Raw genomic sequence first — 27,764 nt, forward strand, 5'->3', positions numbered from 1 at the left:
TTTGGGGTCATCTGTAAAATGTTGTTGATGATTTTATTGATTTTGGAACGATTCTATTTAAAGGTTGTTGATAAATTAGAGATTTCTGTTAAATTTTGTTGATTTGGTGATGTTTTTGAAATGATGTTGATGATTTGATGATGTTTTTGTAATGATGTTGATGATTTGTTGATGTTTTTGTAATGATGTTGATGATTTGGTGATGTTTTTGTAATGATGTTGATGATTTGGTGATGTTTTTGTAATGATGTTGTTGATTTGGTGATGTTTTAGTAATGATGTTGATGATTTGGTGATGTTTTTGTAATGATGCTGTTGATTTGGGGATGTTTTTGTAATGATGTTGATGATTTGGTGATGTTTTTGTAATGATGTTGATGATTTGGTGATGTTTTTGTAATGATGTTGATGATTTGGTGATGTTTTTGTAATGATGTTGTAGTTTGGTGATGTTTTTGTAATGATGTTGATGATTTGGTGATGTTTTTGTAATGATGTTGATGATTTGGTGATGTTTTTGTAATGATGTTGATGATTTGGTGATGTTTTTGTAATGAAGTTGATGATTTGGGTCATCTTCATTATACTTTGGATGATTTTAAAATCTGTGAACTGTTTTTGGTGATTTTGAGATATCTTTGAAACATTTTGGTGATTTTGGACACATATTATCTGTTAATTTTTTTTTTGGTGATTTGGGAACATCAGTGAAATGTTGTTGGTGATTTTTTGGACATTTATGAAACCTTTTGAGTGGTTTTGTTAATTTTGGGACATGTATATAAAATTAAATAATAAGTGGTAATTTCATTGTTTTTATTCAAAATTGAGTGCTGAGCACAGTTTCAAATAATGATGAGACAGTTGTGATAAAGCAAATAAATGCTTAGACTTGTTTTCAGAGGTCCAAAGTTGGGGTCGGGTGACCCTACCCTCCCCCTTTCACTGCAGTTAAGTTGAGTAACACATTTCAGCATTCAGTCACTTAAATTTCGATTTACAAGAAATCTTTTCTTAATGAATACTTTTAAAGGCAATACAGATGGTTATTGATTAACTAAAACAATTGAAAAGTTTTTCATGGACAAATAAATAAAAAATATCTGTCACATCTTCTTTCTTTCAAACATTTCTTTTCATAGAATAAGCCAGATAAAATTTTCATGCAAACTCAATGGTCCTGAATTTACTGTTGGGTAAATTAAAATAAAGAATAATCAGACATGAAAATTAATCATCTTATCTGCCAAGGTACAAATGTTAAAACTCAGTGAATTTAAACAGTAGCTATTTCTGTTAAAAGTAAAAGTGAAACTTGAGAACTGTCTCCATAATCATTAAATGAACAGATCCGCGAAATCAATGATTTTTAACAGTTTCCCTTATTTTTCTTTCAGCGGGTCATTAGTAAAGGAAAGATACCTTTTAAATCTTATCAATTTCTACGTTAACAGATTAGCATCGGGTTACGGCTCAATTTCTCCACGTCCTATCACCTGATCACAAAACCTATCACAGGACACCTGGTGGCTGATCATGTAACGTTAAGGAAAATCTAACGAAACACCTGGGTGAGCCTTCTCTTCTGTAGGTATAGTGACAGCGATATGTTCGTCATGATTAAAAACAAAAACATTTCGCTGTCTTGTGGGAACTTTTTCTCCGGCAGATATTTTATCTTAATGATGAGTATCAAAAGACACAAAAGGTGACGAATTAGATCATTTCATCGTCCAAAAAGAGAGCAATAAAAATTTTATCTATATCGTTATTGGTCCTCTATTGAAAAGAACGATTTTCCACTTGTTGAGTGTCTTTGTTTCCACTTCATCGGCTGACAAAGAATACTGTAATTTTGGTACGCTGGGAAAATAGCAGAGGAACAATAGAATTCAAATTTTTAAAACATACAAGTGATTCTTTTTTTAACATTGATCAATAAAATCTAAACGGAATCCAATTGAACAATGATAATTTTGTATCCAATTTCTGTTAGAATTTAATTTTCTTCATTTCGTCACATTCTTATGTGATGAAGTTTTGTTGTGTGTTTTCTCACACATATAACGTTTTTATCTGTGTTAGGACGAGTTAACGGTCTTCTTTGTTAGTGAAGCTGACCTTTCAAATGTTTGGATGCTCCCTATCGATACATCAGTAAATAGAATGAAATTTGAAACAAGTTAAAAACAGACAAATAATCAAAGAAAAATTTAAATGTCATTTTGAAAATTCTGTTATGTTCTTTTTTTCTATAACCCATGGGAAATAAACAACTATTTAGCTATGAGTGTTGATATATTATCTTGGTAAAATATTTTCTTTTATGACAATTGAAATTGTATCCCATGAAGATATACAAACAAATTTAAAAGTACTTACATTAATTTATTTTGAAAAGGTTTAAGATTTTCTGTGTTTGAAAAAATATATATTTCACCATAAGACAACCTATCTTAAAAAATAAAGGAAATGTGGTATGATTACCAATGAGGCAACTATCCACCAAAGTTCAAATAAAGTGAATGGAAGCAATTATAAGCAACCATATGGCCTTCAAAATATTATTTTTCATTTCTCTGGTTATCCTGACTCTTGTACAATGATATGAATATTGAATTGTGGGCCACTAAATGACAATATTTATAGGATGGCCTCTCCAGTAATTAAATTAACACTTTTGAAAAAAAATACATAGTGTAGAGAATCAAATATGGAACATTTCTGTCTTTGCCATTTATTTCCCTTATCTATTTAAACTTCAGCTTAAAATATATCTTCATGAATATTTGTTGCTGTTTCCATGGATATCAATCAGACCTCATTTTATAGATTGATTGGTGTTTTTCACCACTTCCAGTTAACACTATTGTGGTTATCTTTGTGGTCAGTTTTAATTGGCGGTGGAAGCTGGAGTGCCGGGAGAGAACCATCTTCAGTAGGATGGATATCAGAGAGTACCACTCAAGTTATTGATTAGATCAAGGGATCTCAGAAAAACAGATTGTACCCATGGCCACTAAATCTAATTTTAACTTCAGTGCTCCTGACCAGTGAGGAAGTTTCATTTATTTATTAATCCAAGGCAATTAAATTTCATTGAGGGCAAGAAATTTAAAAGGAAACTCATTAGCTTTGCCTGATGGACATAAACTTTTAGATCTACACCTGTATCATGGGCCAGATTAACTACGACACATTTGGATTTTTCAAAGTAAATTTAGAATAAATGTAAAATAACAAAAAAAACAAAATGTTTAAATTTTCACCTGTTTTTAACAGGTGGGATAAAAGATTCACAATTAATTATCTAAGCCACAAACTTCAAATTCTAAATTTTTCAAACTAGTACATGTAAAAAAAAATTCTGAAATGTTAAACCCCCAAATAGTATAAGATATCCCGCTTGGAGTACCGCCACTGACCTATAGCAGTAGATCAGTAGAGATGTAATATCATTTTCATTTTTTTTTTTTAATTTGCAAACAAATGTAAATTTTGAATTAAAAAATCCAATAAATTTCTGGTGTTTATAATTAATCAAATGCATACAGTTATAGTGCAGGGCTGAAATATCAGTAAAACTGATGGCCTACCAGGTTGCAATATGATCTATAAACTGCATGATTACAAGTTTTGATACCCTTTTTAAAATATGCCGTTCCTACAACCTGCATAAACCAAATCTGACTATCTGCTACTTTTGAATATATTAAACAGATTTTTTTTCCTTCCTGCCATGCACTTTTTATCATATAGATGAATCTATATTGAACTTTCAATGCTGTTCAAAGATAATAAATTTGGAGGTAAAAATATATAAAAATTGATATATAGAGGTATTTCATTATACAAGAAATTTCTAGTGCTCATAAAACCAGGTCCAAATTCAGAAGGGGCATCTGGCATGTGCATCCCCCTTTTAACATAAAGATTTTTTTTTAATTCAAAGGTAAAATTACAGCTAGTTTTTTCAAAATATGGTCCTCGATATCCTTACATCAGGAGCAGCCCCATTCCCTCCCAATGATAAAACATTAAAGTTACAGTGTAACCAGTAAATGCCTAATCCGACACCTGAGTATTCCAACATCCTGCTTTAACCGACACATTTTCATGGTTCCAAAATATGCCTATCCTTGCCAAAAACCTGAGTATTCAGACACCCATCTTAATCCTACATTTTTTTCTGGTCTCCAGTGTGCTTTTTTTATAACTTTCCAAATTCATATTATTTTCAGTACTCCCTTATAAGACTAAAGAAATTCCAAATTGATGTTATTTTTAAGACTCTTCAAAAGATAGATGATGGGAGAGTTTCCCAAAATTCATATTATTTTCATTACTACCAGAGTGTTGAAAATGATATGAATTAAGGTAAAGACCCTAACAAGACTAAAGATTTCCCAAGCTTATGCTATTTTATGAACCCCCCTCCCTCACTAATAAGGCAAGAGTTTCCAAATTGTTGTTATTTCATTATTCCCATATAAGACTAGAGAGTTTCCAAATTGATGTTAATTTATGATGCCCCCTAAGACAAAAGACGAGAGAGATCAACTAACATAGCAAGAGAAATCAAAATTCATCTAACCATACAAATAAGATAAATGGCAGGATAGTTGACCCCAAAGTGATGTTATTTTCATTATTCCCATATAAGACTAGAGACTTTCCAAATTGATGTTATTTTATGATGCCCCTAAGATAAAAGACAAGAGAGTTTCCCCAATTGATGTTATTTTCATTATTCCCTTATAAAACCAGAGAGATACTTAAATGATGTTATTTTCATATAAGACTAAAGAGTTTCCCCAAATTGATGTCATTTTCATTATTCCCTTATAAGATTTCTGAGTTTCCAAATTTATATTATTTTCATTATTCCCTTATTAGACCAGAGTTTCCAAAATGATAATATTTTCATTATTCCCATATAAGACTAGAGAGTTTCCAAATTGATGTTATTTTTACGACTCCCCCTAAGACAAAAGACGAGAGAGATCAGCTATCATAGCAAGAGTAATTAAAATGCATCAAACCTTACAAATAAGATAGACCTCTGATAATCTCCAGGGTTAGTTTTTTTGTCATTAGTTTCAATTGAAATTGCGTGATATTCTATCCCGACTGATTGAAATTACGATGAAATAGTTTGGCAGAATTCCCCGTCTTTTATGTTTCTGTAATGAAGAGAATCACGTTTACAGTTAAGATTTCTATTGATGGCATATTTGAAACTGTTACCAAGTTAGTTAATCTCTTTCGTTTATCGCAATAAATATCGACAGTCAACCGAGGGTGACAATGGCAATTAAACCCGCCATTTAATTTTGACAAATATTCAAATTAAAAGGACACTAATACACTTCAAATTTCAATCATAAAATCATCTATAATATATGACTTTAAATCTTGCAAACGAAAAACGAAAAAAAGTAAAAATAAGAAACGAAAATTTTTATTTTTCATCCACTTTTTGTTACTGGTTTATACCCCCATTTTAAGCTGATGAGAGTGCATGGGCTAGTTTATACATGTCTAATCTTTTATTAAATAGTTATTGTTTCAAAAATGACATTGTTATCAATTTCTTTAAATGTTTATCTGTATTTTGAAATGAATAGCGTGAGATTAAAATTTGAACTGCAGCCCAATTTTCTTAATAAATCCGATCTAATTTATTGTTTTGAAAAGCTACAATTCTCAATTGAAACATGATCAAATTTCAAGTTCTATGTAAGTTATTGAAGCAATCAAATTCAATAAATTAATACTTAAAAAACAAGAATGTGTCCTCAGTACACGAATGCCCCACTCGCACTATCATTTTCTATGTTCAGTGGACCGTGAAATTGGGGTAAAATCTCTAATTTGGCATTAAAATTAGAAAGATCATATCATAGGGAACATGTGTACCAAGTTTGAAGTCGATTGGACTTCAACTTCATCAAAAACTACCTTGACCAAAAACTTTAACCTGAAGCGGGACAGACGGACGAACGGACGAACGAACGGACGAACGAACGGACGGACGAACGGACGCACAGACCAGAAAACATAATGCCCCTCTACTATCGTAGGTGGGGCATAAAAATGTAAATACATTGATCCTCTTTCAATATTCCATAGATCGAGAACGAGAGGGTTTTGCATTGAGATTTTATTTTATAGCTCATTCATTCTTCCTAAGAAAAGGAGGGGTAGTACGTACCTGTTTCAGATTTAATTTTATATTTATCAAATAAGAAATTAGGAAACCTAGATTGAACCAAAGCGGGTGTTAGGGGACAGGAGAGTTTAAGAATCATATATTAAATCTGTGTCAGGATATATATACAAGAGGTTCCTGTAAAAAATGAAGTCATACATGTATGATCATTCCGATGAATAGAGATTGTTGTGATTGATTGTCAATAAATAAAATGAATCTCCTTATCATGACTATATAAACATCTCTTGATTTATGTTATCAAATGATAAATTCAAATATTTCTTATATTTGAAAAGATTTATGTAATTCAGCAAATTTTTAACATTTCATTCAAAAATATTACCTTTTATTATTTTCTTTCTCCATATCCCAACAGGATTCTAATTCCATCAGATACAGTGACAAAAATCTTCTGATGATACATGTATAACCATGTTTCTTGTGATCAAATATGGAATTAATATCTGAAAAACATAAGTTCTAAGCCTCAAGTGGCTGGTTGGCACAAAACATTTTATTAATCTAGTCCTATGATCTACAGTGAACATATATATAAATATTAGAATGTAAAATGAAATAGGACAAGAGTGCACACGCTGAAATGTCTCGCCTTCTATACTAATCATTGATATTATGTTGATAGTCCTAAGTATAAAGCTAAGCTTTATTACAACTGTCACATAAACTTAACATTAACCAAGATAACTAAACAAAGACCAATGAACCTTGAAAAAGAGGACCAGGTCAGATGAACCATGCCAGGCAGACAGGTACAGCTAACAATGCTTCTATACAACATATATAGTTGACCTATTACTTATAGTTTAAGAAAAATAGACCAAAACACAAAAACTTAACACTGTGCAATGAACCGTGAAAATGAGGTCACGGTTAAATAAAACCTGCTCGACTGACATAAAGATCATAAAATATTTCCATACACCAAATATAGTTGACCTATGGCATATAGCATTAGATAAAAAGACCAAAACTCGAAAACTTAACTTTGACCACTGAACCATGAAAATGAGGTCAAGGTCACATGACATCTGCCCGCTAGACATGTACACTTAACAATCATTCCATACAACAAATATAGTAGACCTATTGCATATGGTATGAGAAAAACAGACCAAAACACAAAAATTTAACTATAACCACTGAACCATGAAAATGAGGTCAAGGTCAGATGACACCTGCCAGTTGGACATGTACACCTTACAGTCCTTCCATACACCGAATATACTAGCCCTATTGCTTATAGTATCTGAGATATGGACTTGACCACCAAAACTTAACCTTGTTCACTGATCCATGAAATGAGGTCGAGGTCAAGTGAAAACTGTCTGACAGACACGAGGACCTTGCAAGGTATGCACATATCAAATATAGTTATCCTATTACTTATAATAAGAGAGAATTCAACATTACAAAAAATTTGAACTTTTTTTTCGAGTGGTCACTGAACCATGAAAATGAGGTCAAGGACATTGGACATGTGACTGACGGAAACTTCGTAACATGAAGCATCTATATACAAAGTATGAAGCATCCAGGTCTTCCACTTTCTAAAATATAAAGCTTTTAAGAAGTGAGCTAACGCCGCCGCCGTAGTAGCCGCCGCCACCGCCGCCGGATCACTATCCCTATGTCGAGCTTTCTGCTACAAAAGTTGCAGGCTCAACAAAAACTAGGTCTTTATGTATACTCCTTGGATGGAGAGTTGTCTAATTAGCATGCATACCACATCTTCGTATATCTACCCATACTGGGATGTGTAACTCAACAAAATGTGTGCAAACTTAAATTACGTGAAGTTCCGAGGATCTGTGTTAGAAACTGCAGGAGGATTTTTTTTTTTTTTTTTTTTTTTTTTTATCTCTTTGGTATCTTTTATTTCTCTAATTATTAAGCAACTAACAATTTCATAATACAAAATTTCCTTGCACTACATATTTTAGAATCTTAAAATCTATATGTACCAAAGCTTTATTAATTTGGTAATGTTACTTTGTCCATGGTATTTTGTCTTTCTTCAACAAATGAATGGTTTTTATTCAATATACCTGTTTTAGGTTTCACCTATTTTTCAAGGATATGAAAAAAAGAACTTTTCTTGAATTTGTCTTTGTTTCAATTTGGTCTAAAAAGGGAGAGTTGTCTCATTAGCAATCCTTTCACATTTTTTTTTAAATTTACATAATTATATCCTAGACTTGTTGTTTGTTCCATTTATTAAATTAAGTATGACACTTTTCCAGTGGTTTTTTCCCAGCTTGTTAAACATTATACATGCATTGACCTCTATATGTTTTTTCTGTTTTATTTTTTTAGGTTGCTGTTCACTTGATTTTTCCCCCACATCTATATCTTCTTTTTATTCACAATGATAAATTTAAATCTTTAAAAATAATTTAGCACTAAATTGATAACCTCCAATTGTCCTTTACAAAAACGTCAACAAATCTACGGTGACATACCGTCTGATTAAGGTCACCCTGTCCACTACTGATCGACATCTGGCCACCTCTGGGCTAATTTTATTCAATGGTCAGTTTAGAGTGACCCCTGTAATTACACATTGTGTACTAAAGTTAAACGAGACTGAGGCTGTAATTTGAATTAAACGTAATCGTCACTTATAACTACACATACTGTTCGCTATTCATATGTGCACTTGTCCTGACCTTAATTCGTTTGACGTGCATTTCATTTTTCTTGCTTTTGAAGGGAGGTAATCAGGGCTGACAGAAGTAAATTTGTAGCAATCATTTTAAAATGAAATGTGTGTTGGCTAATTATATATCTATAGGAAATAGAATGTCATTTTAGCCACATTTAACCTATACGTGTCTGTCATAAATCTACAGGTCAATTCTAAAATCTCAGCAGTGAATGTTATTATTTTTCAAATATCTAAAGGGTGAAATAATTATAATTAACTTTACTGCAAACTGAGAGATAAAATATCTAAGCAAGGAAAAAAAGGGGGGGAATTAATCCATGGAAAATCTTAGATCACACAGGATCCTCATGTTTATACATTAAGACCCACATTTTGTAGCTATAAAAATTTGACAGTTATAAGTTTATATATAATTTTATAAAAAAAATAATAAGATAGATTATAAAGCTATAATCGTTTGAACTGTCCATTTCTTTAAAAAATTCATTTAAGATTTCTCATGTAATTAAGAGAAAACTTTCTGTACATTTTTTCTTAGGAATTTCATTCTTGGACTTGGACTTTTTAAGGCATATTATCCAGTAAAGGCACTGTTTCTGAAGTAAAAAATGCACATATTTAAATCGTTTTGAAAAAAAACCATGAATTCCTCCTGGCAATGCATCTAAATTAGTAATATAGTGTTAAGTTTTATTCAAATAGAATACCACTTGCAAAATTCAGACATGTACTTCATAGAAAAGAGTGGTGGAATTTGATCCATCGAATTATCTTTCACAGAAAACGAAAAATACCCTTTAAACATTTAAAAATTTGAATTACTAATCATTTCACCAACAATGCACTACAACAAATTGTCATAATAAACTAGAGATATTCAAATATTAACTGAAACTTTTGACTCTGCTTAAGGCTGAAAGTTTTGACTTTGCATACAAACTTTTGTAATTGTTAGCGACTCTTAAAATTTGACGATTCGAATTCTTCCCTCAATAAAAAGCAACAAATGCTTTACCGAAATTTTCCCACATTCAAGTTTCCTGTGAAAGTTGCCTGGAGTAACTATACACCTGTCACTTTCAATACCTTATAATTACCTTAAATCAAGGTCAAACAAGGTCAATGACAGCTCATCATCTGTTAAATCTGAAATAGTAAAAGTATTAGGTTATTTAAGAATGTTGCTTTCAATTTAAAAAATGTACTTTTATTAAACATTACATTTAACAGAAATGAGCTCCAATGAGTGGATGATCCAGAAATTTTCATTTGGGGTGGAGGGGGGACTAACTGTCTAAGAAGGGGCTTGATATACAACAGGTTAACTCAGAGTCAAAAGTTGCAAAAGTGATCTATATAGCTGCTAAAACTTTACCAAGTTTCACTATCTGAAAATCAGCGAAAATGGCCTCTTTCCTCCAATCTCATGTCTAGTAAATTCTTATCTTTAAATTCTTTAAAATTCCTTGGAACTTCATATTAACCCACCTCAAATAACAGAATTAATCCTCCTTATAGTATTTGCTGGTAAATAAAGTTCAAATTCTACCCCAAAAAATTGAACTTCTATTGAGATAAGCAGACCAAGATAATTGATGTTGTCATATTTTCAAGTTATACACTAACTTTAATATTTCTTCAAATTTCAATAAAATCTACAAAAAAAGTTCTTGAAACTTTTTTTGCATGATTGTAGGATAAAAAATTTAACATCAGTTCATTATAATGGCCTTAAATAATCTGGTAAAATGCCGTTTTTAAAAATGTCTGAAGGATGTTGTCTGTACTTAATTTCATGGGTCATGTATTACCAGTTGGAATGACTTCTTTGGTAATGTTGGTAGAGCATATGTAAAAATAATGATACTCGTTCTCAAATATCAAGAAAGTGTGGAATTCTATCATTATAAATGTCCATGTTTACAATTTCTGAAATTTATATACGTTCAAATTAAATTTATGAATGAATAAATCTATGAATGAATGAAAAGTGAGTTTATCTATTGTCTGAAATTAGAGAAACTGCACAGATTCATTTCCCCGGTGATTTAAATAAAAACAATTATAAATGCAGAATTAATGGGATTTCATATGATTTTTTATCCTTTCTATGGTAAAATATCATCTTATAACAGATTTTGAATAATTTTTCGGGTTCGTCAGTGTCGACGAAACATAAATCCATGAAATGAAACTTCAAGCATGTACATACTCACGTAGGCCATTGGAATATATTTGCTTACATGTAACAGTGTACATTTCATCAAAACAGCCAAGTGGGGGGCAGGGCTAATGTTTACTGAAATTTCAGTAAAGAATTATTTATTACCGTTAAGCATAAAATATTTTTTTTGTAATTTTGAAATTTAAAAGTAACATTGCGGTAAACTTCCATTCAAATATCTGCACACCTAGAATCTGGGTGAACTTTGCACATGAAACCAAATCGTGTTTCAAATAGTTGAAGAAATTAAATACAATTACCATAGAGTAATAAAAAGCTTTGTGGGTACAGGAAAACCACGAAATTAAATGTTCAACGAATAACAAATTTTCTATAGGCTTATATGCAACCTTCGGCAAAACAACAAAATTAAATATCCACGAACATGCAAGTTTTCCTAAATCCATGAAAATTGCTACACACGAAAATAAATGACTTCACAGTATATGGTAATAGTCACACAAATGTGCAATGCTTGCTAATTTGTTAAAGTGGAATTAGATGCAAGATTTCTTCTAATTTGTTAAAGTGGAATTAGATGCAAGATTTCTTCTAATTTGTTAAAGTGGAATTAGATGCAAGATTTCTTCTAATTTGTTAAAGTGGAATTAGATGCAAGATTTCTTCTGGCTAACAGTAGTAAGTCTGGAAAGACTGTGTTGATCCAGATTTCCAAATTATGCGCCATTTTCTATTTCCTTTTTTAAAGTTTAAGGGCTGTACTGTGCAGGTTTCTTATTGTGTGTTTTAGTTTTATGATATATGGTTGTGGTACTGGCAAAAAAAAGGGGGAAGGTTGTACACATCAAACTCACTTTTTGTGCATGCCAGAGTATCTGGCCCATGTGTAGTTGTTGCTTGTCTTTGTTAGTATGTCTGGTTTTTGGATGAATCAGGTATTGTTACCAATTTGGTGGTTGATGGAGTACATTTTTCTGTACAGAGATTTCGGTTATCCTTTTTATGTATATTTTAATTTTCAGGAAAAAACTTTAAGCAGTGGATCCAACTTTGTATGAGAGAGCTTTCAAAGTATCAAAAGAGAATTATTTTCAAAGTCTTAAATTTTGTGAAACTTGGAACTAAGTCTCACTTCAATCCAAAGGGAAAAAATCTGCTTTGATCACTTTTCAAAGTGAAATTTTTGAAGTACCTTAAAAATTCTAAAATCAGAACAAAACTGTTCATATAATTTTATAAAGAGTTAAATTGGATTATAGTTCTTTGATGTGTTTAGGATATTAACAAATTTTCATATTTAGCACTTTAAATTTGCATTTTATACAAAAAATGCCACTTGAAACTGGGTTAAATAATTGCCCTAACAAGTTAATACCAGATTAAGTTTCCAATAAAACCATACATTTGACCACAGTTACAAATGTTAGAATTTAATAATGAAATTTTACACGCTATTTTACCCGACTAAATAAAACAAAATTGAATAGAGGACAAGAACCAATTATATAAATCAACACGAAATTTACTTTTCAAATTTTTTACTTTTTTTAATCGAATTGTCCGTATTCTTTGTCGCTCCACAGGTGGGACAGGTGATGTTGGCCAAACATGGCTATTTGACTTCATTATTTTTATTTCCACTACGGACATTTGATATTTTTTAGTATAAAATTTCACGGATGACACTTCAAGTTTTTCTTATTATCCATTATCACACGAAACATCTTCCTTTTCTATCGCACCCCGCTAGTCCACATCTTGGAAACACATAAATCTTTAAACAATAAAATTTTATTTTTCAAAAGCTTAAAATTTCATGAAAGAAAGAATTTAATTCCATCCTAACCGATGTCCGAATCGTAAAAACAAATAAATCTTATGCCAATTGTCTTTTACAAAGTTTTTATGAACTTGAAAGTTACAAATGTTTCGAAATCAATTTCCATAAATCTTTGGTCATTTACATTTTATGATACAAACATTATGAAGATGAATCTAATTTCTTAATCACATGTATTAATTTGGCGACTTCTGATTTTGAAAGAAATCGTGGCATTTTCTAAACAAGCAGTTTTATTCCAATAGTTATTACTGTCACTGACCAAAGTCTTAAATCACTTTTAAACACAAAGACAAAATTATAGTTTTTATCAGTTTCTGGTACACTGTACTGGTAATATTCAGAGGCAGATTTAGAGGGTTTTTGAGAGAGCCAGGGCCCTGAGGAAAAATTGGTTGATTATATAGGAAATCACTGAAGCATGACTGGAGCAGGCCCTCACTTATGAACATTTCTGGATCCGCCACTGATATTACCGGTAATGATTATTCTCTGGCTTTGTAGAGGGAAGCAAAAGTAAAATACAGAGATGTGTTATGAGCTCCAATGAGACAAACTATCCATAGGCGGATTCAATCCATAGGCAGATTCAGCTCCCCCCCCCTCCTTTGTGGGAAAAAATGGTTATAGAAAATGTAACTAGAGGCTCCCCAAGAGAAAACGAAAATGGGATCTATCGGGATCCCAATGCAATCCCGGTGATATTGTCGGGATAAGCCGGGATAAGCATCTGGAGTCGAGATCCCATTCAGGATAAATATCTGAAACTGGGATCCAATTGGGGATAACTGTCTGAAGCCAGGATTCCAGTCTAGATGAAAAGGGATAAATATCGGACACTGGGATCCCAATTGGGAAAACTGTCTGTAGCTGGGATCCCAATCGGAACTTTTTAAAGCCGGGATCCCAATAGGGATAACTGTTTGAAGCTGGGATCCCAGTCTAGTTAAAACAGGAAATTGTATGAACCATAATTATGTTGTTGAAAATATGTAAGTGTTTTGTTTGTGTATACATATGTCTCTGATGACATCAAGTACAGGTTATTGGTGTTAATTAACAATGTGTATGACACCAAAGCTGTCAGGTGAAGCCAATCACTTTTAAGTGTCACTTAATATTCAGTTTGACAGATATTTGTAAGTCAGAAAAATGCCGAGATTTACGCGATGAAAATGGCAGGGCGTCCGAGAAATGTCAACAAGTGTTTTGCCAGACAAGCTTGGGCTTTTCTGATGTTCCCCAAGTTCCCATAAGTGCGTTTCTATTAGTTGTCATCCGGCATCAATGATAAGATAATGATCGACATCGTAAAACATTGGTTTCTCAACTTATGTAAAATCTGAGACTACTATAACATGTATAACTATGTTATACACTGTGTCTAAACCACACCGGCAAAATTTGTTCGGACTCGATGGTATCTAACATCCGGCACAATGACGGAACATTAATAGACAGAAGAAAGCTAGGTTTCTCCTTATTTTCTTATTTTTTTATGATATCGAAGAATATAAATACACATACAACTATTTTCTATTGTGATATGCAATATTTTCTACAACCGTTCTATATTAATGGAAAAATAAGTAAAAATGCACGTCAAAATGACGAATTGAGTGAACCTTGCCTCGAAATTGTTTAATTTCTCTTTAAATTGTTCACATTGTACGGAAAGAAAGGTACGGGAAGATAGATATTGACACGGAGATTGCAAATTTAGTTATTATGAGCATCTCAATAATTGTAACTCTGTGTATGGAACGAAAGAAATGGGTCATGTCAAAATGGAACTGGCCGGTTTCGTCAATGTATACAACCCGGTTTCGTCGTAGATTTCAAAATGCATAACCCGGTTTGGTCAAATAAAAAAAATCATAATCGCATTACATTATAATTGATTATTTAACTTCAGCGTTCAAAATGAGTTTTGTGGGTCGTTCGAAAACAAGTTCGTTCACCGGACAGCGGCTTATTATTTATATGAGTCTCAGATTCAAATAAATAATAAGCAAATTCCTACTCTTATAGAACACAAATATTTTAATTTTACTTTGCATTCCGAACTTTTTTAACAGCATATTGAGATTAAAGCTCTCTAAATATGCGTTTTCTATATGAGTTATGGGAAAATATGTTGAACATGTTTAAACTTGAAATTAAAGTTTACGGTCTTAAAAATCGAAACACACAATTGATGTGATTTTCTCGCACAAAAGAATGGACACCTTTATAAGTAATCTAATCATTCCATGTATGTAATCTTTTCTACCATCGTTAAAAATAAATCTTCTTAAGGATAAACGTTGATAATAAGACAAATGTATATGCATGCATAATCGACCTAGAAAATGAATGTAGGATTACAACTACCATGCATTAAAATAAAATTTATTTATCACTAATTGTAACTATACTGCTATGTACAAATTAGTATAATAGTCTCAGGTCATCGATAAAATTCAATAATAATTATTTTGTTAACATTATTAAAAAAAAACGAGTCTGTACTGTCGCCATTGTGTTATGATGATCGTACACTGACGTTGGTCAATATATTTTGACAATATATACGGACAGACGGATTCAGTTTATTTCAAAGTGGGCGTATTTCGAACAACCTTTACATACCGCCGAGCGTAGCAAGTCGAACAATATTTTGATTATTTTTTGCTTTACAAAATCGTTAAATACAGGAATCAATATAGTTTTGGCAACCGAAGGTGGGGTCGGGGCGTGCAACCTATACGTCATCTAGATTCGCCACTTATCTTATAAAGTGTATACCGAATTAAAATATTGCAAGAAATGAGAAAACAGGGACACCCGGGAAATCGGATTATGTGAGTTGGATTATGTTTATTATAATAAATGCCGAATATCAATAAAATTGAGAATGGAAATGGGGAATGTGTCAAAGAGACAACAACCCGACCAAATAAAAAAACAACAGCAGAGGGTCACCAACAGGTCTTCAATGTAGCGAGAAATTCCCGCACCCGGAGGCGTCCTTCAGCTGGCCCCTAAACAAATATATACTAGTCCAGTGATAATGAACGCCATACTAATTTCCAAATTGTACACAAGAAACTAAAATTAAAATAATACAAGACTAACAAAGGCCAGAGGCTCCTGACTTGGGACAGGCGCAAAAATGCGGCGGGGTTAAACATGTTCTTTTTATCGATTTCTATACATTTTTCTCAAATATATATAAAAGTTATATAGGAAAATGATAAGGCAGACAAATATACAAATAAATCGACTTGGCCGATATCCTAATAAAACTTATTGACCTTTAATTACGATTTTTTTTCATTTCTTTGCGTTTTTACACGCCCGTCCCAATTTTGACAGGACGTATTATTGTATACACCCGTCTGTCCGTCCGTCCTTCCATCCGTCCGTTCCTCCATCTATCAGTCATTCGGTCCGTCCGTCTAGCTATCCGTCTATCTTTATGTCCAGCGTAAACATGTCGCACCGTAACTTGAGATTATCTAGTTTTCATGAAACTTAACAAAGTTATTTCTTGAAATGGTCAAACGATTTGTAAACCTTTTAGTGAAAATCAAATTAAATCTTTTTGAGTTACAGAACTTTGTAAGTAAAACAGGAGTGTGTTTTTTGTTAACATGTCGCGCCATATCTCAAAATGATTTATCATTATTGCATCAAACTTTACACACTTCTTAGTAATATATAAATCTTAACTTCTGCATACTTTATGGTGATGTTTTAAATTTTGTTTTTTAAGCGTTAATTAGGTTTTCTTTGTAAAAAAAAAAAAAAAGGGGGGTCACATACTGCGATGTATCTCAAAACCTATATAAAAAAAATATCATAATGTTAATGTTAAAAAAATAATTAGATATCAGTGTTTGCTATTGAGTATTTATATTCCATTTAAAATTAGTTTGAAGATCAGTGAAAGAACGGATACGACTTTCATTAGGGTGATATATATAGACGAAACCGGGTGTTGTGTAGTAAACAACAATGACGAAACCGGTGTATTTTTATTTGACATGACCTGTTTCTTTCGTTCCATACACATAAATACAAGTATTGAGATGCTCATAATGACTAGTTTTGCAATCTCTGTGTCAGTATCTATCTTCCCGTACCTTTCTTTCCGTACAATGTGAACAATTTAAAGAGAAATTAAACAATGTCGAGGCAAGGTTCACTCAATTCGTCATTTTGACATGCATTTTGACTTATTTCTCAGTTAATATAGAACGGTTGTAGAAAATATTGCATATCACAATAGAAAATAGTTGTTTATGTATATATATTCTTCGATATCATTAAAAAAAATAAGAAAATAAGGAGAAACCTATCTTTCTTCTGTCTATTGATGTTCCGTCATTGTGCCGGATGTTAGATACCATCGAGTCCGATCAAATTCTGCCGGTGTGGTTTAGACACAGTGTTATAGTAGTCTCAGGTAAAATGTTAAAAAAAATCATGACCGCATGCTTTGTTTTCAATTGTAATGAACAGTTCGACCCTAGAAAATACTGTCCTAAATAATGCAGCCACTAACTTATCCGCATGCACCATGTGGCCCGAGACCACAATTAATTCCTCTATCATTTCTTTATAACGTTTTGTCTCATTAAAAAAAATTGAACTGTTCTTTTTGGCAGATCTTTTGTGTGTGTAATGTACAGTACAAGTCCAAAAATATGTCCAAGTTTCAGAAACATTGCATGTTTACAACTTACAAATTTAGCCAATACACATCCATACCCCTATGGACAAGTCAAGAGATGTTCCGAAAACTGTAAATATCACCTTTTTGCACCTGACCTAATCACTCTTTCCATATCAAAATCAGTTAAAATAAAACATCTAAAAAATTATTTCACCTCTCTTCTTTCATTTCCACCTTATAAAAGCTAAGAAATGTTTGAGAAAAGGAAAGAAAAAAATTTAAGAAGAAATACACTTAAATTAAAGGGAACTATATTCGTGAACAACGAAAAGCGGGGTCATTAATTGTGGTCTTGGGCCTATTAGGGGCCAAAAACTTGACCAATTCCAATAAAACTTGGCATGATTTAAGCTTAGTGTATTATGAGTCAGTTTACAAAGTTTCAAAGCCATATGATATATATTATAGAAAATGTGGCATTTTTTATATCTCAACTTTGGTTGCTGAATTGTGACGTTGAAATAGAACAATTTCAACTTTCAAATTTTGGCTTCAAAAATCCCCAAAAAACACCAAATTACACTTTTTAATGTCTCAATGGATAAGATATTATCTATTCAAAGTACATGATAGCATACTTAATGTATGAGACTTATAAAAAATTGACAAAAGTTAATTTTATATGTGCCTATGCCAAAAAATAGAGGTTTTCAAATGAAGTGAGGCCTTATATGAAATGTAATATTTTCCACTTACAACAATTTTATGAAGTTGTTAAATTAAAACAAAACATTTTACATATCATAAATGTTCTTTTGATGTAAATATAAGTTTCAAATAGCATAACACATGAGTTTTACATGGTCTTAAGCAATGTCAAGCTTAAAATAACAAGTTGTCAATTTGGGCCGTTCCCTATATTTCCATATTAAATTGCATATAAATGATATTGGAGATGGAAATATGCTTCTTTTTGCTCAAATCCTTGCTGAGATATGATCAAATATGAAGCCTGGATGTTACAAGACTGTTGCTTTTAACTATATATGTAGACAGTATGGTCTGATGCAAAGTTTAATAAATTTACTGTTTAAAACCTGCATGAAATTTCAGTCTTAAAATGCCAATATTTTAACCACCAGCCATCCAACAGAAGAAAAATAAAGGTATTCTGTGAAGCAGACAAGTTTAAACAACCAGTAATAAGTGCTTTTGATATAGATTCAGTGCAATCTGTTTAAAGGAATACAATTTTTAAGTGCATAGAACTTCATATTTCACTTGCTTCGTACGGACCGTTAGACCTAGACTATTAAAACAGCACATTTTGCACTCTTTTAAAGCATTTATCCACTTTTCTTTGTGTTCAGAGTTCACAAATGAGTAAAACACATGAAATAAATACCACAAACACAAATAGATATCAGAAAAAAAATGTCAGAGAAAAATTAAGGATGCTGCTTTTGCAAAAATATTGAAAAAAGTGAAAAAGCTACTTTTTGGGCATATCAGCTGAAAAGGGACTTTTTTTTACAAATTTCTATCAAATAAAAGTGGAAATCATTTCTTCTCATATAGTTTGACAAATCAATACCAATATATCATTCAGAGAAGTTGTCAAAGTATAAATTCAAAATTTGCTGAAATGCACCTCTTAGGCCCGAGACCACAATTAATTCCTCTATCATTTCTTTATAACGTTTTGTCTCATTAAAAAAAATTGAACTGTTCTTTTTGGCAGATCTTTTGTGTGTGTAATGTACAGTACAAGTCCAAAAATATGTCCAAGTTTCAGAAACATTGCATGTTTACAACTTACAAATTTAGCCAATACACATCCATACCCCTATGGACAAGTCAAGAGATGTTCCGAAAACTGTAAATATCACCTTTTTGCACCTGACCTAATCACTCTTTCCATATCAAAATCAGTTAAAATAAAACATCTAAAAAATTATTTCACCTCTCTTCTTTCATTTCCACCTTATAAAAGCTAAGAAATGTTTGAGAAAAGGAAAGAAAAAAATTTAAGAAGAAATACACTTAAATTAAAGGGAACTATATTCGTGAACAACGAAAAGCGGGGTCATTAATTGTGGTCTTGGGCCTATTAGGGGCCAAAAACTTGACCAATTCCAATAAAACTTGGCATGATTTAAGCTTAGTGTATTATGAGTCAGTTTACAAAGTTTCAAAGCCATATGATATATATTATAGAAAATGTGGCATTTTTTATATCTCAACTTTGGTTGCTGAATTGTGACGTTGAAATAGAACAATTTCAACTTTCAAATTTTGGCTTCAAAAATCCCCAAAAAACACCAAATTACACTTTTTAATGTCTCAATGGATAAGATATTATCTATTCAAAGTACATGATAGCATACTTAATGTATGAGACTTATAAAAAATTGACAAAAGTTAATTTTATATGTGCCTATGCCAAAAAATAGAGGTTTTCAAATGAAGTGAGGCCTTATATGAAATGTAATATTTTCCACTTACAACAATTTTATGAAGTTGTTAAATTAAAACAAAACATTTTACATATCATAAATGTTCTTTTGATGTAAATATAAGTTTCAAATAGCATAACACATGAGTTTTACATGGTCTTAAGCAATGTCAAGCTTAAAATAACAAGTTGTCAATTTGGGCCGTTCCCTATATTTCCATATTAAATTGCATATAAATGATATTGGAGATGGAAATATGCTTCTTTTTGCTCAAATCCTTGCTGAGATATGATCAAATATGAAGCCTGGATGTTACAAGACTGTTGCTTTTAACTATATATGTAGACAGTATGGTCTGATGCAAAGTTTAATAAATTTACTGTTTAAAACCTGCATGAAATTTCAGTCTTAAAATGCCAATATTTTAACCACCAGCCATCCAACAGAAGAAAAATAAAGGTATTCTGTGAAGCAGACAAGTTTAAACAACCAGTAATAAGTGCTTTTGATATAGATTCAGTGCAATCTGTTTAAAGGAATACAATTTTTAAGTGCATAGAACTTCATATTTCACTTGCTTCGTACGGACCGTTAGACCTAGACTATTAAAACAGCACATTTTGCACTCTTTTAAAGCATTTATCCACTTTTCTTTGTGTTCAGAGTTCACAAATGAGTAAAACACATGAAATAAATACCACAAACACAAATAGATATCAGAAAAAAAATGTCAGAGAAAAATTAAGGATGCTGCTTTTGCAAAAATATTGAAAAAAGTGAAAAAGCTACTTTTTGGGCATATCAGCTGAAAAGGGACTTTTTTTTACAAATTTCTATCAAATAAAAGTGGAAATCATTTCTTCTCATATAGTTTGACAAATCAATACCAATATATCATTCAGAGAAGTTGTCAAAGTATAAATTCAAAATTTGCTGAAATGCACCTCATTAGGGGCCAAAAACTTGACCAATTCCAATAAAACTTGGCATGATTTAAGCTTAGTGTATTATGAGTCAGTTTACAAAGTTTCAAAGCCATATGATATATATTATAGAAAATGTGGCATTTTTTATATCTCAACTTTGGTTGCTGAATTGTGACGTTGAAATAGAACAATTTCAACTTTCAAATTTTGGCTTCAAAAATCCCCAAAAAACACCAAATTACACTTTTTAATGTCTCAATGGATAAGATATTATCTATTCAAAGTACATGATAGCATACTTAATGTATGAGACTTATAAAAAATTGACAAAAGTTAATTTTATATGTGCCTATGCCAAAAAATAGAGGTTTTCAAATGAAGTGAGGCCTTATATGAAATGTAATATTTTCCACTTACAACAATTTTATGAAGTTGTTAAATTAAAACAAAACATTTTACATATCATAAATGTTCTTTTGATGTAAATATAAGTTTCAAATAGCATAACACATGAGTTTTACATGGTCTTAAGCAATGTCAAGCTTAAAATAACAAGTTGTCAATTTGGGCCGTTCCCTATATTTCCATATTAAATTGCATATAAATGATATTGGAGATGGAAATATGCTTCTTTTTGCTCAAATCCTTGCTGAGATATGATCAAATATGAAGCCTGGATGTTACAAGACTGTTGCTTTTAACTATATATGTAGACAGTATGGTCTGATGCAAAGTTTAATAAATTTACTGTTTAAAACCTGCATGAAATTTCAGTCTTAAAATGCCAATATTTTAACCACCAGCCATCCAACAGAAGAAAATAAAGGTATTCTGTGAAGCAGACAAGTTTAAACAACCAGTAATAAGTGCTTTTGATATAGATTCAGTGCAATCTGTTTAAAGGAATACAATTTTTAAGTGCATAGAACTTCATATTTCACTTGCTTCGTACGGACCGTTAGACCTAGACTATTAAAACAGCACATTTTGCACTCTTTTAAAGCATTTATCCACTTTTCTTTGTGTTCAGAGTTCACAAATGAGTAAAACACATGAAATAAATACCACAAACACAAATAGATATCAGAAAAAAAATGTCAGAGAAAAATTAAGGATGCTGCTTTTGCAAAAATATTGAAAAAAGTGAAAAAGCTACTTTTTGGGCATATCAGCTGAAAAGGGACTTTTTTTTACAAATTTCTATCAAATAAAAGTGGAAATCATTTCTTCTCATATAGTTTGACAAATCAATACCAATATATCATTCAGAGAAGTTGTCAAAGTATAAATTCAAAATTTGCTGAAATGCACCTCTTAGGCCCGAGACCACAATTAATTCCTCTATCATTTCTTTATAACGTTTTGTCTCATTAAAAAAAATTGAACTGTTCTTTTTGGCAGATCTTTTGTGTGTGTAATGTACAGTACAAGTCCAAAAATATGTCCAAGTTTCAGAAACATTGCATGTTTACAACTTACAAATTTAGCCAATACACATCCATACCCCTATGGACAAGTCAAGAGATGTTCCGAAAACTGTAAATATCACCTTTTTGCACCTGACCTAATCACTCTTTCCATATCAAAATCAGTTAAAATAAAACATCTAAAAAATTATTTCACCTCTCTTCTTTCATTTCCACCTTATAAAAGCTAAGAAATGTTTGAGAAAAGGAAAGAAAAAAATTTAAGAAGAAATACACTTAAATTAAAGGGAACTATATTCGTGAACAACGAAAAGCGGGGTCATTAATTGTGGTCTTGGGCCTATTAGGGGCCAAAAACTTGACCAATTCCAATAAAACTTGGCATGATTTAAGCTTAGTGTATTATGAGTCAGTTTACAAAGTTTCAAAGCCATATGATATATATTATAGAAAATGTGGCATTTTTTATATCTCAACTTTGGTTGCTGAATTGTGACGTTGAAATAGAACAATTTCAACTTTCAAATTTTGGCTTCAAAAATCCCCAAAAAACACCAAATTACACTTTTTAATGTCTCAATGGATAAGATATTATCTATTCAAAGTACATGATAGCATACTTAATGTATGAGACTTATAAAAAATTGACAAAAGTTAATTTTATATGTGCCTATGCCAAAAAATAGAGGTTTTCAAATGAAGTGAGGCCTTATATGAAATGTAATATTTTCCACTTACAACAATTTTATGAAGTTGTTAAATTAAAACAAAACATTTTACATATCATAAATGTTCTTTTGATGTAAATATAAGTTTCAAATAGCATAACACATGAGTTTTACATGGTCTTAAGCAATGTCAAGCTTAAAATAACAAGTTGTCAATTTGGGCCGTTCCCTATATTTCCATATTAAATTGCATATAAATGATATTGGAGATGGAAATATGCTTCTTTTTGCTCAAATCCTTGCTGAGATATGATCAAATATGAAGCCTGGATGTTACAAGACTGTTGCTTTTAACTATATATGTAGACAGTATGGTCTGATGCAAAGTTTAATAAATTTACTGTTTAAAACCTGCATGAAATTTCAGTCTTAAAATGCCAATATTTTAACCACCAGCCATCCAACAGAAGAAAATAAAGGTATTCTGTGAAGCAGACAAGTTTAAACAACCAGTAATAAGTGCTTTTGATATAGATTCAGTGCAATCTGTTTAAAGGAATACAATTTTTAAGTGCATAGAACTTCATATTTCACTTGCTTCGTACGGACCGTTAGACCTAGACTATTAAAACAGCACATTTTGCACTCTTTTAAAGCATTTATCCACTTTTCTTTGTGTTCAGAGTTCACAAATGAGTAAAACACATGAAATAAATACCACAAACACAAATAGATATCAGAAAAAAAATGTCAGAGAAAAATTAAGGATGCTGCTTTTGCAAAAATATTGAAAAAAGTGAAAAAGCTACTTTTTGGGCATATCAGCTGAAAAGGGACTTTTTTTTACAAATTTCTATCAAATAAAAGTGGAAATCATTTCTTCTCATATAGTTTGACAAATCAATACCAATATATCATTCAGAGAAGTTGTCAAAGTATAAATTCAAAATTTGCTGAAATGCACCTCATTAGGGGCCAAAAACTTGACCAATTCCAATAAAACTTGGCATGATTTAAGCTTAGTGTATTATGAGTCAGTTTACAAAGTTTCAAAGCCATATGATATATATTATAGAAAATGTGGCATTTTTTATATCTCAACTTTGGTTGCTGAATTGTGACGTTGAAATAGAACAATTTCAACTTTCAAATTTTGGCTTCAAAAATCCCCAAAAAACACCAAATTACACTTTTTAATGTCTCAATGGATAAGATATTATCTATTCAAAGTACATGATAGCATACTTAATGTATGAGACTTATAAAAAATTGACAAAAGTTAATTTTATATGTGCCTATGCCAAAAAATAGAGGTTTTCAAATGAAGTGAGGCCTTATATGAAATGTAATATTTTCCACTTACAACAATTTTATGAAGTTGTTAAATTAAAACAAAACATTTTACATATCATAAATGTTCTTTTGATGTAAATATAAGTTTCAAATAGCATAACACATGAGTTTTACATGGTCTTAAGCAATGTCAAGCTTAAAATAACAAGTTGTCAATTTGGGCCGTTCCCTATATTTCCATATTAAATTGCATATAAATGATATTGGAGATGGAAATATGCTTCTTTTTGCTCAAATCCTTGCTGAGATATGATCAAATATGAAGCCTGGATGTTACAAGACTGTTGCTTTTAACTATATATGTAGACAGTATGGTCTGATGCAAAGTTTAATAAATTTACTGTTTAAAACCTGCATGAAATTTCAGTCTTAAAATGCCAATATTTTAACCACCAGCCATCCAACAGAAGAAAATAAAGGTATTCTGTGAAGCAGACAAGTTTAAACAACCAGTAATAAGTGCTTTTGATATAGATTCAGTGCAATCTGTTTAAAGGAATACAATTTTTAAGTGCATAGAACTTCATATTTCACTTGCTTCGTACGGACCGTTAGACCTAGACTATTAAAACAGCACATTTTGCACTCTTTTAAAGCATTTATCCACTTTTCTTTGTGTTCAGAGTTCACAAATGAGTAAAACACATGAAATAAATACCACAAACACAAATAGATATCAGAAAAAAAATGTCAGAGAAAAATTAAGGATGCTGCTTTTGCAAAAATATTGAAAAAAGTGAAAAAGCTACTTTTTGGGCATATCAGCTGAAAAGGGACTTTTTTTTACAAATTTCTATCAAATAAAAGTGGAAATCATTTCTTCTCATATAGTTTGACAAATCAATACCAATATATCATTCAGAGAAGTTGTCAAAGTATAAATTCAAAATTTGCTGAAATGCACCTCATTAGGGGCCAAAAACTTGACCAATTCCAATAAAACTTGGCATGATTTAAGCTTAGTGTATTATGAGTCAGTTTACAAAGTTTCAAAGCCATATGATATATATTATAGAAAATGTGGCATTTTTTATATCTCAACTTTGGTTGCTGAATTGTGACGTTGAAATAGAACAATTTCAACTTTCAAATTTTGGCTTCAAAAATCCCCAAAAAACACCAAATTACACTTTTTAATGTCTCAATGGATAAGATATTATCTATTCAAAGTACATGATAGCATACTTAATGTATGAGACTTATAAAAAATTGACAAAAGTTAATTTTATATGTGCCTATGCCAAAAAATAGAGGTTTTCAAATGAAGTGAGGCCTTATATGAAATGTAATATTTTCCACTTACAACAATTTTATGAAGTTGTTAAATTAAAACAAAACATTTTACATATCATAAATGTTCTTTTGATGTAAATATAAGTTTCAAATAGCATAACACATGAGTTTTACATGGTCTTAAGCAATGTCAAGCTTAAAATAACAAGTTGTCAATTTGGGCCGTTCCCTATATTTCCATATTAAATTGCATATAAATGATATTGGAGATGGAAATATGCTTCTTTTTGCTCAAATCCTTGCTGAGATATGATCAAATATGAAGCCTGGATGTTACAAGACTGTTGCTTTTAACTATATATGTAGACAGTATGGTCTGATGCAAAGTTTAATAAATTTACTGTTTAAAACCTGCATGAAATTTCAGTCTTAAAATGCCAATATTTTAACCACCAGCCATCCAACAGAAGAAAATAAAGGTATTCTGTGAAGCAGACAAGTTTAAACAACCAGTAATAAGTGCTTTTGATATAGATTCAGTGCAATCTGTTTAAAGGAATACAATTTTTAAGTGCATAGAACTTCATATTTCACTTGCTTCGTACGGACCGTTAGACCTAGACTATTAAAACAGCACATTTTGCACTCTTTTAAAGCATTTATCCACTTTTCTTTGTGTTCAGAGTTCACAAATGAGTAAAACACATGAAATAAATACCACAAACACAAATAGATATCAGAAAAAAAATGTCAGAGAAAAATTAAGGATGCTGCTTTTGCAAAAATATTGAAAAAAGTGAAAAAGCTACTTTTTGGGCATATCAGCTGAAAAGGGACTTTTTTTTACAAATTTCTATCAAATAAAAGTGGAAATCATTTCTTCTCATATAGTTTGACAAATCAATACCAATATATCATTCAGAGAAGTTGTCAAAGTATAAATTCAAAATTTGCTGAAATGCACCTCATTAGGGGCCAAAAACTTGACCAATTCCAATAAAACTTGGCATGATTTAAGCTTAGTGTATTATGAGTCAGTTTACAAAGTTTCAAAGCCATATGATATATATTATAGAAAATGTGGCATTTTTTATATCTCAACTTTGGTTGCTGAATTGTGACGTTGAAATAGAACAATTTCAACTTTCAAATTTTGGCTTCAAAAATCCCCAAAAAACACCAAATTACACTTTTTAATGTCTCAATGGATAAGATATTATCTATTCAAAGTACATGATAGCATACTTAATGTATGAGACTTATAAAAAATTGACAAAAGTTAATTTTATATGTGCCTATGCCAAAAAATAGAGGTTTTCAAATGAAGTGAGGCCTTATATGAAATGTAATATTTTCCACTTACAACAATTTTATGAAGTTGTTAAATTAAAACAAAACATTTTACATATCATAAATGTTCTTTTGATGTAAATATAAGTTTCAAATAGCATAACACATGAGTTTTACATGGTCTTAAGCAATGTCAAGCTTAAAATAACAAGTTGTCAATTTGGGCCGTTCCCTATATTTCCATATTAAATTGCATATAAATGATATTGGAGATGGAAATATGCTTCTTTTTGCTCAAATCCTTGCTGAGATATGATCAAATATGAAGCCTGGATGTTACAAGACTGTTGCTTTTAACTATATATGTAGACAGTATGGTCTGATGCAAAGTTTAATAAATTTACTGTTTAAAACCTGCATGAAATTTCAGTCTTAAAATGCCAATATTTTAACCACCAGCCATCCAACAGAAGAAAATAAAGGTATTCTGTGAAGCAGACAAGTTTAAACAACCAGTAATAAGTGCTTTTGATATAGATTCAGTGCAATCTGTTTAAAGGAATACAATTTTTAAGTGCATAGAACTTCATATTTCACTTGCTTCGTACGGACCGTTAGACCTAGACTATTAAAACAGCACATTTTGCACTCTTTTAAAGCATTTATCCACTTTTCTTTGTGTTCAGAGTTCACAAATGAGTAAAACACATGAAATAAATACCACAAACACAAATAGATATCAGAAAAAAAATGTCAGAGAAAAATTAAGGATGCTGCTTTTGCAAAAATATTGAAAAAAGTGAAAAAGCTACTTTTTGGGCATATC

General features: G+C 31.2%; 1 protein-coding gene across 2 annotated transcripts in view; it reads right to left on the reverse strand.

The window, feature by feature from the left end:
• Window positions 1–27,764, reverse strand: part of LOC139492027 (PR domain zinc finger protein 1-like) — a 116,891-nt gene that overhangs the window by 54,460 nt on the left and 34,667 nt on the right. Inside the window, exons 3-5 of one of the 2 annotated variants that reach the window (XM_071280081.1) lie at window positions 9,998–10,046; window positions 8,695–8,782; window positions 6,558–6,678 (exon numbers count right to left, since the gene is read on the reverse strand). The gene's annotated coding sequence lies outside the window, so the exon portion shown is untranslated. The remainder of the gene's footprint in view (window positions 1–6,557; window positions 6,679–8,694; window positions 8,783–9,997; window positions 10,047–27,764) is intronic. The other variant, XM_071280082.1, reaches the window with a different exon arrangement.

Source organism: Mytilus edulis, chromosome 10 (genome assembly GCF_963676685.1).
Source record: "Mytilus edulis chromosome 10, xbMytEdul2.2, whole genome shotgun sequence".
Taxonomy (NCBI): Eukaryota; Metazoa; Mollusca; class Bivalvia; order Mytilida; family Mytilidae; genus Mytilus; species Mytilus edulis.